Below are 12,765 nucleotides of genomic sequence, written 5' to 3'. Positions count from 1 at the left end.
GGATGTTTTCATTGACATCAACGTGAGCTTCACAGGTGCAAAGGTGCAGCAGGTTTCAGAAAAGCTTCTTCTCTCAGACTACCATGAAATAGGTATTTTGAGGTTCTAAGTTGTGATGAGAAACTGTTTTTCCACGTTTGTTTTTCGTTTGTCTGTTTGATTTTGGTTGGGGTTTTTGCTTGACAGTTTGTTTGCTGTGGTTTTTGTAGATCCAGCCTCGGGTCTCGCACCGTTCCCGTTAACACCGAGACTTACAGGCGGTTTCCGCTACCTGACGGCTCCCTCGCAGCCTGGCGCTGGGCAGGGGACGAGCCCCCGTTTAAAGCCCTCGCAGGGCAGGTGGCGGTGCCGCCGCTGTCCGCCTGCCTGCCCGCGGACCTGCCGCCTGCCGTGCGGCCATCCGCGCCGCGGCCGCCGCCCGCCTCCCCACGCTCCTCTCTGCTGGCCCGAGGGGGCGCCGCCGCCTCCCCAGAGCCCGGCTGCGTCCCTGAACTTGGCCAGTGCCCGCCTCAGCGCCCGGCCCCGCCGCTGCTTTACAGCCCGGACGTGCAAATTCGCCGCGTTCCCGGCGGGGAGAGCAGGAGCAGAAGGAGAAGAGGCGGCCCGGCCCGGCGGGGCGGGGGCTGTGCGTCCGCGTCTGCCCGCGGTGGACCGATGGCAGCCAGGTCCCGTGCCGCCGGCGGAACCGAGGGCACGGTACGTGGGGCGCTGGGGTCCTGGCGGCATCTGGTCGTGGCTTTTTTGCAGTTTATTTGGCTGCTTAGTTTGTGTTTTGGAGGGACAGCTTGAGCGTCCTGGTAACTGAAGTAGGTACAATTGGACACATGCAAACAGAAATGTCTGGCTCGGGGAGGAGGGCGTATAATTTTAACTCTTATAATCAAAAAAAATCAAAACCCAGTACCAACAGTAAAAATGTCCAGCTAGAGTGATCTAGCTGGACTCTTTCAGACAGAATTACCTTCAGGACCTTCCTGGGTCAGGAGCGGGGAGGAAGACAAGAAAGACAGGTTTTTTCTGTTACAGAGGTTGTGACAAACCCTAGCTATTTCTGAGATTCAGCCGTGGAGTTTCGTATCTTTTTGCTTGTTGGGGTGTGGTTTTTTTGGTGTTTTTTTGTGTTGTTGTTGTTTTTTGGGTTTTTTTTTGGGGGGGGTGTTTGTTTGGGTTTTTTGTTTCTTTTTTTTTCTCTTAATAGTCACGGGTTGTACGGTTCTTTGCAGATATAAGGAATTATGAAACTACTCACTAGTAATGCCTGCATATGTCAGAGGAGTTAGACTTCCAATGTCAACAAATTTTTAAAGTTAATTTTAACCCTGTGTTGCACTCATTTTAGGACATGGGCTGTTAATAGTACATGCAGGAGGTATGCCGAGTAATGTCTCAACTGTGGTTGTACAGAGCAATTTAGCCATTTCAAAGTCATGAAACCAGTGAAAGCAGAGAATATTTATCCATTAGAAATTACTGGTTTTGTCAAGGATATTTACAACGCATGCCATGCCCGTTGAAATAAACAGAAAAGCTCTCACTGCTGATAACTCATGTCACAGAATCACAGAATCATCTAGGTTGGAAAAGACCTTGAAGATCACATAGTCCAACCATCAGCCTGAAGCCATGTCCATGGGCTTCAGAGCAGGCTGCCAATGCACGATGTTGGAGACCATCTGGTGCTGATCCTGGGCACAGCACTCCTGTACGTAACTCTCCTGTGGTCCCCATGGTTTGTAAAGGGAGTGGAATAAGGTGAAGAGTGGCAGCTTGAAACAACTAGTGGGATTATGACTTGCTTTATCTAAGTATATTTGCCAATTATAAATAGTCTGGGATGTGCATTCTTCAGTGTTTTAAGTGTCATTGACCTTTAATTAATTGCTGATGGCTTAGTCTCTTGCTGTCTGTTAGGCCAGTGAAGCAGCCGACTTGCAACTTCTCTTTCTGTGTTAATGACTGTTGTGACAGTGCCTCGGGGGTGTATGATGTCTGTTTTGAAACTTCCAGATGATGGAGTACTTGTGTGCGGTAGCTGCAGGTTTACTTCGGCAGTAGGCTCCTCTGGGAATATACAGATTAGCTGGTTTCCAGATTTCCTAGCTGGAAGGGACCTTGTCTGTTCTCATCTCTTGGGGCCTATTACAGGCCACAGGATTTCACAGGCAAATTCTGTATCAAGTCCGTAACTTCAGTGTGGTCTTCACTTGCCATTAAAGATGGGCTTCATCTGCTGCAGGAGTTCAAGCATGTTTCAAACTGCCTAGGGGCTCACAGTCTTGAGCTCTGAGTGGGTGAGTAATATCTACTGCCTCAAATGTCTGTAATTAGGATGAGAGCTGTTTTGGTCTATCAAAATACAATTTTGCTTATTAAAACCCATCAGGGTAATTGTACTTCTTGTGGCATACATACAGAAGGCAGACCCGCCTTCTCTTTGCATGAAAATGAAACACTCTTGGGGGCTCCTCCAAGTGACTTTGGACTTGCCATTAGAATACTTTGGTTTCTGCTGGTTTCTTCTGCTTTCCTGAATTTGCCTGTCATGCAACAGTCAGATTCTGGTGGTGCTTTCTGCAGAGAGGAGAAAATGCTTTGAGTCCCACTCAAACTCAGCCCTACATAGGATTGGGAAGGTGGACTGCTTCTGCTATCCCATGGCATGCTGCTGATGGCCGTTGTGGCTTCCCATTAGATGGAGTTTGTAAGGTCGTTCCCACAGTTTTTCCCCCTGGGATGAACCTTGCTGTAGAGCATTCATCAAAGCAGACAGGGTGACATAATACCACCTCTGTGTGAGCAGATAGTTAAGACTTATGGGGCATGTGGAAATGGCATAGGGCAATGGGTATTACTGTACCCAAGAGAGCTCCTTCAAAGATAGCACAGCTAATTAATGGAGACAGGATAGCACATTCTGTGTTGTAGCTGCAAATTTTCTTCTAAAATTCCTCCTTCCACCACTGGTTAGCTGCAGATAGTGAGGATACTGGCCTTCAGGACCCTGCCTGGGACTAGTCTGTCTGCAGTGACTGGACAGTAGAGCGAACACTGTTTATTTTGCATCCTCTTTTGACTCTGCTGGAGCTGGATTAGCTTCAAATGTTTCATATGCGGTTGAAGATTAAAGAGGTAACAACACTATATAACATGGCCCACTGTCACAGTCCTGCCAAGCAAGTATCACAGCCTAGTATCACGCTGTTGCAGGGGACAGCCCTGACTGTGTGAACCAGGAGGAGGAAACATGGAAAATAAGGGAGACATCAGGGAGATGATTCTCTAGCTTGTTCAGTTGCTCTTCTGCACAGCTGGGGGCCAGTGTGGCATGTGGATGAAATAGCACCTTCTGGAGAGAAAAAAAGCCAGTTCTGCTTTGCCAAACCTCTGGCTGCAGCACTGGGTAGAGATGGACAAGCTCAGGTACTGGCTGTGCTTTTACCGTGGTTTTCACACATGCTAATTTATCCTCTGTGTTAATATGCCTACACTGTTTCTGGTGCCTCAGCTGACTCCTGTAACACTAGTTGGAATGTGTATGTTCACAACCTGCAGGGTTGCACTGGAGAACATCAGAAGGAGAAGCAGAAGAGAAAGAAAAACAACACAGAAAGTGGGGAAGAGGAAATCTGGCATGTTGCCGCTGAAATATGTGGTTTATCTAAAAGGAAAATCGACATATGTCTGCTCTCTGTCTTACAACACCTTCCTGAATTTGTAGAGAGTATTACTTGTTTCTTCTCTGCAGTAGACAGAAACTCTTTTCAGAGATGTGTGTTAGAAACTTCATCTACATTTGAAAACACAGCTAGCATCTGCATAGCTTGTTCTATGCAATTAGGTTTTTTCTCCAGGTCCCTTGATACAAATTTTAGAAGGCTCGTTTTTGCCAACCTTCTGAATGGATTCATCATCAGACTGTCATTGATTGAATGACATATTACCCTAAAGATGACTCCAGCTAGCTAGGGCAAGCCCAGAAGAGCCAGTGTGGACATCCTTTGTTTAAAATAGAATGTAGATTATAGACCGAGGAAAAGTATGTGAGAGCATTACAGAGGCAGGCATAGCAGATTTTCACTGTTGAGGGGGATGTCTTCCTTCTGGAAGCTGTCGAGAAGGAATACTGCTGCTGCTTAGAGCCACAGTCTTAAAGGAAGGAAAAATATTAATGACAATGTGCAGGAAGGCTTGTCACAAAATGGAAGTACTGAAATTCAACAAAGTGATAATACAAAGTAGAATGCTTATCAAGGAATTCTTGCCTTACCCATATGTCATCCTTGCTCTCTCAGTCCACTCAGTGCTGTGCTACAGTTATTCCTCAGTCCCCCTACTATGGTACACCAATTCCCACAGCACAGTGTCTTCTATCTCTCTTCTGAACCTGTTTTCAAATTAATCTAAAATAACAGGAAGAGGGAAAGGAGCTAGTATCTCTCACTTTGCTCTCAGTTAAACTTCATGCAAGGCACTATAGACCAGAATGAATTATCAATTCCAATTATATTTAGTGTCTTGGATATATGCATGATACTTTCAATTCCAGATTGATGCCTCTCCAACTTCCTTTTTTTTTTTACTGCAGCAACAAAGACAGCAAAGCTCTTAAACACATGCCTGGTTTTAAGCCTGCCAGCAGTCCCTTTGACTTAATTCAGCTGAATGGCCCAGTGTGGCCGAGGGGAATCGTTTAATACAAAATTCTCGCTGGCCTGATAGCAGTCTAAGTTGTTGTGGTTACGTTGGGGTTTTGACAGAGGACAAGGGAGGGAGAGTGGGATGAGCTTTTTCTTCTTAAAGACTCCCACAACTCTGGTACAGCTCTCCTGGGTAAACTCTCAAAATGGGGATTCTTGTTATGACAAAAATTCTGGTATCTTGATACTTACTTCCATCCTGAAATTAAAGTCTTTGGTACAAAAGTAAAAAAATATCCCCATGGAAGTACCAGAACATTTTGGTTTAGCATTTCTAAGGTGAAATGTTTAGCTTCCAAACTAATCCCAGCACGACTCCATCTCGGCACAACAGGGTGCTCCTTGAGTCTCTTGAGTACCCTTTGTGTCCCCTCCCAGTAGAGCTCCCAGGGAGGACTGCCTTTCCTCCGGAACGCTGAGATCTTACAGATTGATGGCTACCAGAAAATAAATGCTTAGATTCAGATTAACACCTGAGATGAAATAACTCAGTAAATTCTTCCCAATATAAGGATGTGGTATCCTGTGGGGGGACTTCATGTTGATAAAACCTCAGCTTTTGACATGAGACTCATTCATTCAAACTAGTTTTACCAGGCCTTGTTCATTCCCCTTGAAAAATCAGAGGAACAGCGTTTTAAGATGGAATTTAAGACGGTAACATCCCCACAACACTTAATTGTAACAAAACCACATGTTAAATCAGTCTCAGGAATGTCTGTTTCTGATATGGAGTATGTCTGCATCCCCAGTCTTAGCACTTCAGCATCCTTCCACACTTCCTTCACCTTTTTTCTGCTTGATCTCTTGTGCTTTCCTGTTTTTCCATTTTGCTGGTATTTACCTTGCACTTTTTATTTCCTTGCTAGCCTTCCCCTTCTAAAATGAAGATGGTAGAACCAGTATTTTTGCCAACATCACCATTCTGCTTTTATGTTTTCCTTTTTTTTGCTCAGTGCCAGCCTGTGCACTCTAAACAATTCAAGACAAGGATTTTAATTGCTCTTCTGTGTTTGTACGGTGACTGGTGGCATAGGTCCCCATACTTGGACATCAGCATGCACTACTGTAGTAATCATAGTGGTATCTCTTTGGTTATGTCAGGGAGATCAGTAAAGGAGATAAATTCCCATGTTCCATATGTGTTTGCTATATTTCCCCTCATTTACGTTCAGTTTGTGTTGTGTCCCCTTCTCAGACCAAACAAACAAAAACTTCTATTGTGTGGAGAGATGTCAAACACAGAGCATGTTGTGCTTGGAGCTACTGAAGAGGGAGCTTTTCAATGCCCAAGAAATTTGTACTTGTAAGATGTGAAACAGGAATTAAACAATTTGGCATCATGAATTGACTGATGTCCTTTCTACCTTGCAACAGAGCTGGGCTTCTGGGGGTGGGAAACAGGCTTCCTGATTTGCCTACATGAGAAACGTCTTTTCCTGTTGTAGGGAAACACACAGAGGATATTATAAACTGGTGGAGAAACTGATGGAAGATGCGTGGAGCATGAGAGCAGACTGAGGCTGTTCCTTAATCTGTTCCCCATAGACTCCCTTGTCTTGCTGTCATGGAGCCAGTCCTGCAGCTTTGTGCGAATTTGTATGGAGGGTGTATGCCAGACTTCAGCTCCTCGCTCTGAGGTTGTCTCCTCTCCCTGTGAGCCAAGGGAGCCTTCAAACATCATCCTGCTCCAGGACACTTCCACCACAGCTGCCTAGAAGGAGACCCTTTCTTCTTTCCACTAGGTGCTCAGTGAGGCTGAAGCAAGCTTGCTGTGCCTGAGGCTTTGCAGAGGCCAGAGGGCTCGCAGCATTGCTTGCAGGAGGCAAGCTGGCCCCTTATGAGATGGAAAGAGCCTTGTGAAAGGAGCTGATGTGGAGAAATGGGGCAGGGCTGGTGCTCAGCTGGCTTAGTGGTGAGCTGGTTCAGAGAGGTACGCCAGCAGCAGACTGCTTGTTTATTTTCTAGTAGGACTAATTTAGGGATAATTCAGCACCCAGCGTTGGATCATTGTAAATTACCAATGAAAGGGAGGGAACGAGAATCAGTACCACAGTTAAAGGGGGGGAGGGAAAGGAATGTAGACCTAACACAGCCATGATTTGGCTTAAATAAGGGAACTGTAGTCCATGTGGTTTGCTGAATGTCACCTAGAAAATTTGTCTCCTGGGATCGTGGTGCTTTAATTGCTAGCTACACCTTCCTATTCTTCTTTTTTTCCTCTCAGTAGTGATGTTATTTACAGTTGAGTTGGTGCATGCTGACAAATGGAAAGCCTGTTTGCAAATTCATATTGCCCAATGCAAAGTAATGACTAATAACATCATGCATGTGATATTAATGGATAAGGTGGCTAACAACCTGGCTGCTGAAACTTAACGAGCCTTGCCATTTCCAGTTAGCTACAGAAAGCAAGACTGAGAGGTGACAGCCTCATAGGTCCTATGTAGAGGTCACTCAGCTCTGTGAACAGCAGCTGTCTAACAAAGTTGAACAAGCTTAGGCCCTGAGTTGGGGTTAGGCTGAAAGCAGCTGCGGTGTGTACATGAGCTCCTGAATTACTCCTTGGGCCAGTTAGATTTTATCTAAATAGGAGTGGAAATAGTGTTTATTTGCAGGTGAAAACGACAACTTCACTTAAGGTCTTCTGCAAGTACAGTGTGTTTATAAGACCGGTGGGTATGGGTACATCCTCAGGTACTGGCAGGCATCTGCTCACTCTCACTCCCCATGCTTAGAGCTGCAGAAAGAAGACAACTCTGTTTCAGAATCTGTGTAGCTGTGCTAGCATGCAACCCAGCCCCATGTAATGGGTCCTCAGGGTACATTTAAGGATTTTTTTGCAGGTAGGTGCAAAATTGTTCTGCCTCTACTGCAGGCTGCATTGGAGTTATTGCCTCATATTTGCCCACATGCCAAAACCCTATCATACAGTTCTGGCTTGGTTGGGAGCATTCAGTAGAGGTTCCTCTTTGCCCTCAAAGGTTGTGTAAGCATACCCTCCTTTGTCATCATCCCTGCTGTGGTGTCCCATGATGACCCCAGACTGGAGATTTTCCAGGCTCCAGCAGCACCAGTGCAACAAGCAGGCATGCATATGTCTGTGAGCACCATCCTACAGTTGGAGGTGTAGGGCATTTACCCTTTGGAGATCATGAAACCCTGCTAACCCTGTTGTCACATGTGGCTGGTCTAATGAAATGTACAGTAAAGAGATGGGGCAAAAGACAGCCCTGGCCATAAACAGGAGAAGTGACCATTTTAACCGTCACCATAAATGTAATTTTCACATCCTGGATATATATCCAGCATCTGCAGTGTGCCCAGCAATGTGTGCATATGGACTCAACACTGGAATATGTAGACAGAGTTTTATAGTTGTCACAGCAGCATCAAAGTATTTGGAGAGGGTTCTCCTGCAGAGACACACAAGTTGGTGTCTCTGCATGTGGGACACCCAAGACTGGACAAAGCCATAAGATGGTCTGAAGCATTTTTTGGGCCCTGCCACAGCATACATAAATTGTTTTTATTGTCCTTTTCCTAGAGTTATTTCACTCTGTTATTGTTTGTTCTTATGAGACTATTATAAGCTGATTTTTTTTAAAAACAGGCCACAATTGTGTAAATGTTATTTGATATGTCAGTATTGTAACAAATTCCCATCTAACAGCAATACATTCATGATGTTTTGTTTTGAGAAGTGCTGGTTATTAGCATGCTTGTTTCCTGAACAACCAGCTTTTTCTTCTAGTTGTCACTTAGTTTGATTTCCTTATACCACAGTTAATCGTTGACAATATCAGACTTATTCCTGCTGATAAAATACAGTGCTTGACTTCATGATATCTCAATATAAACAGAAAGCATGAGGGATCTGTTTATAAAATAGATTATAGCCAAAAAATTTGTAACCAGTATGGACTGACAAAGGAAACAAAGCATACTTAAAAGAAGCGATGACAAAGGTGTCTACAGTTTATCAGTCTTTAAATTCAGTGTTTCCACAAATGAGATTATGAACAAATCTGCCCCTGATAGCTGCCACGTTTGGTAATATGCATGAATACCTTTAAGTCTTCTTGCTCGTTGGTATTCGGGCCTGAACATTGAAGGTATCAGCATAAGGTATCTGTGTTAATTTTATTTCCATTCATTTTAACAAATTAAAACTTTTTTGACATGGAAATTATTCTGGGAACATTGTTCTTCTAGGCATGCAGATTTAGTGTTTTGCCCTTTTGTTCTACAGTATCTAGCAGACTGAAAACATTTTTTGTGACAGAGAACAGCAAATGCATTTTTCCAAATCTTGACAAGTGGATTATTTTCACTTCTCCCGAGGTTCTTGAGCTTGCTGCCAAAAGTGATTGTACACTTTTCTCTGTGTCAGTTTAAGGAATGTACTCTTTTTCATGAAAGCCGTAATTCTGGGAAGACTGAACACAGGAAGAGGAGTTAGAGCAGATTGTCTCAGCCACACATATTTTGTGTTCTGTGTTGTTATGGTTTTAACTCAGCTGGCAGCCAATCACCACATGGCCAGCTGTTCACCTCCCCCCTCCCCGGTGAAATAAAGGAGGGACAAAATGAAGAATATTTGTAGGTTGAATATATATATATATATAAAAATGTACTAATAGTAATAAGAAACAACTGACAAATGTAAATCCGAAACGGGTAAAATGCAGCAGTGGCTTACTAAGCGAGGCAACAGGTACACAGCCCCCCCCGCCCCCAGTAGTGATCCAACCACACCAGAAAAATCCCGCCACGCCAACCTGGAAACTGAAAACAGTGTGTGAGAGAGCACATGTCTGCCTATATACACTGAGTGTGACATCACATGGTATGGAACACTCCGGTGGTCGATAGAGATCCAGCCCTCCAGCTGGGCTCCTTCTCAGCCCAAGGAAAGTTAACTCCATCCTGGCCAAAACCAGGACATGTGTAATGAATATTTCTTGCTTGCCATGTTTTATTTGATATCCAGCTGTCACATCAGAGTAAGTTTAACCAAAGAGCATTAGAACTTGGTGTAATTTGTATAGGTTTACTGATCAGAATTTCAAGCCATTAAAAATATTAGATGAACAGTTTTAAACTCCATTTCCTAATGAGTTTTGTTAGAAAAGACAGATATTAGCACTCTGGTAAGAAAATGTTTGTCTGAAGAGGACTCCACCCTCTATGTACATGTCTACGATTCCATATCTGGTAAAATGGCCCTGTAAAGTTTGACTTGAAGATGTTTTCACTTTGCAGCCTGCATGGGTGAGAAGCAGCAGGAGCTGATGGAAAATGTGTAGCTGAAGCAATTGCAATTAGAAGGAATCCGTGATGGTTAACACAGGTAGCTAAAATAACACAAGTGAGTACTCTGCTGGAGCCAGAGCTCATCATGTGCTTTCTTGTGCATGCACAGCGTGCTTTGAAAGCCCTTTTGTGACCCACAAAGGCAGCTGCTTTCTGGCAGAATTGTCCCTAGAGTTTCTGAAATACCTTTGAACAGGTGTATTGCAAGCTGTTTCCATCTTGTTTTGAAGGTTTGTGAGAGTGGAGTTTTGGGAATGCATTTGTGCACTGGCAGCAGTGGCATGGGAAGTACAGTATCGCTACTCATTCACAGTGAAGTAGACATTTCTCAGCTTGCTTAGGGTCTGCGGATGAAAGCTAGCAATAAACCACAAATTTTGAGTAGGCTTTGCTAGATAAGTAATCAATATAACTTCAGCAAGTCTTCAGAAAGGTAATTTGCATTCAACTAGGTATTTAAAAGAAGGGGAGGAAGATTTCTAAACAACAGTTCTGCAGGTGTCTCTGATAAAAAATATTATCATTTAATGCAGTCTTTTAATCCCAGTGATTAATTAAAATTAGTTTTTAATCTTGTCATTTTGCTTTCCAGGATTGTAACTGTTTCTTTTCTTTGTACTTCTGTCCCTTTGGATTGAATTTTGCTGTCTGCACTTCCAGTGACTGCGCAAGGAAGTTTTCTGTTGTGCAGCCATAGTTTATGTAATCCCAAGGACCGATTTTAAGAGTTTAGAATGTTGTGTCTGTAATACTTTTTATCAAAAACACGTGAAAATAGCAATTCTGATACCTCTGTGAGGATATTAGCGGAGTTCTCGTCTTTACACTATGTCTGCTTGTGTCTTAGCATTGTGTTAAAAGCTCTTGTGGAGGCATTCCATACAATTGAATGGAGGTTAAAACTAATTGGTTCCTACATGAGCCACTGTAAAAATTTGAATAATAAATTGAAGAAATTGTCTGTCTTTTTTTTTTTTCTTTTTCCTTGCTGCTGAAAAACTGTCACAGAAGAGTTATTTTCCTCTCCCCTTTCTATGAGACTTTTTGTAATGGCAAAGATCATTCATTATATGTTTTTAAAAAAATAAACAATGGGAATAAGAAGTGATGTGATTATTAAGCATCATTTACATCCTCAAATTTTCAATGATGCAAAAGCTAATTACAAGAGCACTTCCAGTATCTCAGACAAAAATTTTACTGATACATACTGATACATAGTGGGTTTCTGGTCAAAAAATAGAGATGATTTAAAACACAGTTTTCAAATTTCAGATCTGATCTTTAGGCTTTGAAAATCCCATGTGAATATTGAGCACGGAGGTTACTCAGTAGTGTAAGATAAGACAGGAAATGTCACAGCTTTCAGAAGCCAAACCAATGCATCTTGCCACCCTTGCTGTGGTTTGAATTTCTTAGGTTAGGAAGAACTTTAGGAACAGCTTTAGAAATAAATTGTTGTTGTTGTTGTTGTTCCCTGTTGTCTCCAGACAGCTCAATTCCATAGTGAGAAAAAATTAAGAGTTGTGTAGGTTTGTCTGCTTCTGACCAACACTCTATAGCAAATTCTTCATTAGGCCCTCACATTTTAAGTCTTCTCATGTCTGTCTCTATTTCCTTGTATGATAGCTGAGCCTTAGTATTCCTATCTGAAAATACATTTAGAAGGAATTATTTAATGCATGAAAGTTAAGACACTTTTTAAATGTATAGCCTTATCATCAGAAATAATTCTGTGCCTGTTAGGAATAGTTTTTAATTTAGTCTACTCATAATGAAAAATATAGAATACCAAAGAAAAAATACTTATATCTAATTGGGTAAAACTTAGATAGCTACTTTAATTCCCAGGTTGACTGACATACTGTTTTACTTAACTGATCTTAACTGTTAGCCTTCTATTGCCCATGCCAAATAGATGGCTCCTGTGTGAAGTTGAACGTGATGGCTATAAATAATTTTCAGTGTTTTGTTTGCTCACTGTTTAATCAGAGCATCCTGTAAGTTTTTTCTGTTTTTTTTCTATAAGATGTATGAATCTGTTAAATGGAAATCCTTGCTAAAAATATGTTTATATTTAATTTCCATAATGGACTACAAATTGACCTGTGAGCCAGAAAAGGGAGAGGTAAAAAACACATGCTTTCACAGATCAACCTTCTATAGGGGAATCCTCAAGCTTTTATAGGAACGGAAAAAACCCCAACTCAGTTTATCTTTGAAAATTGTAATTCTTAAAAAAAAAACCCAAAACCAACAAGCAAGCTTGATATTAAATTTTCTGCATCCTATCTCCTTACAGGAGTACATTTGCAAATGCCAGACTGAGACCTGGCTTTGGTTACTGACAGGAACCATCTCCTCATGCTAGATTAAGCAGTTGAATACATGTCCAAAAAGCCTGGGGTTATTTGGCTAAGTAGACAGGCTTATGCAGCTATGATTGAATTTGAATCTGTTATGAGAGCAAGTATTCACTCACTGAAAGTCCTGAGCAGAAATAACCTAAGTTTATAAATACAGGGTATACCATGAAGATGGCTGCTGCAGTAATGTGCAGAAACTTCTAGGCTCACATTTTCACCTAGAGTTCTCTGGGTTAAACACTTTTAACTTCAGGCAACAAGGACTCAAATCAGTCTCTCTCAGCCTTTTGAAAGGAACATTCAGGAGATGTTTTTCTTGTTGGGGAGCTTCCAACGGCATGAAGTTCTTTAGTTAAGTTTCAGATCCATAATGTTTGTCAGGTCTA

The 12,765-nt window shown here is 42.5% G+C and overlaps 1 protein-coding gene across 2 annotated transcripts in view; it reads left to right on the top strand.

Annotated features, from left to right (window-relative positions):
- Window positions 1-366: 366 nt before the first annotated feature.
- The window catches only part of MARCHF3 (membrane associated ring-CH-type finger 3), a 70,564-nt gene continuing 58,165 nt past the window's right edge, over window positions 367-12,765 (top strand). For both annotated transcript variants that reach the window (XM_074933112.1, XM_074933111.1), the window contains exon 1: window positions 367-696. The gene's annotated coding sequence lies outside the window, so the exon portion shown is untranslated. The remainder of the gene's footprint in view (window positions 697-12,765) is intronic.

The sequence above is a fragment of the Athene noctua genome, chromosome Z (assembly GCF_965140245.1).
Source record: "Athene noctua chromosome Z, bAthNoc1.hap1.1, whole genome shotgun sequence".
NCBI lineage: Eukaryota > Metazoa > Chordata > Aves > Strigiformes > Strigidae > Athene > Athene noctua.
This window is presented reverse-complemented; position numbering and strand designations above follow the sequence as displayed.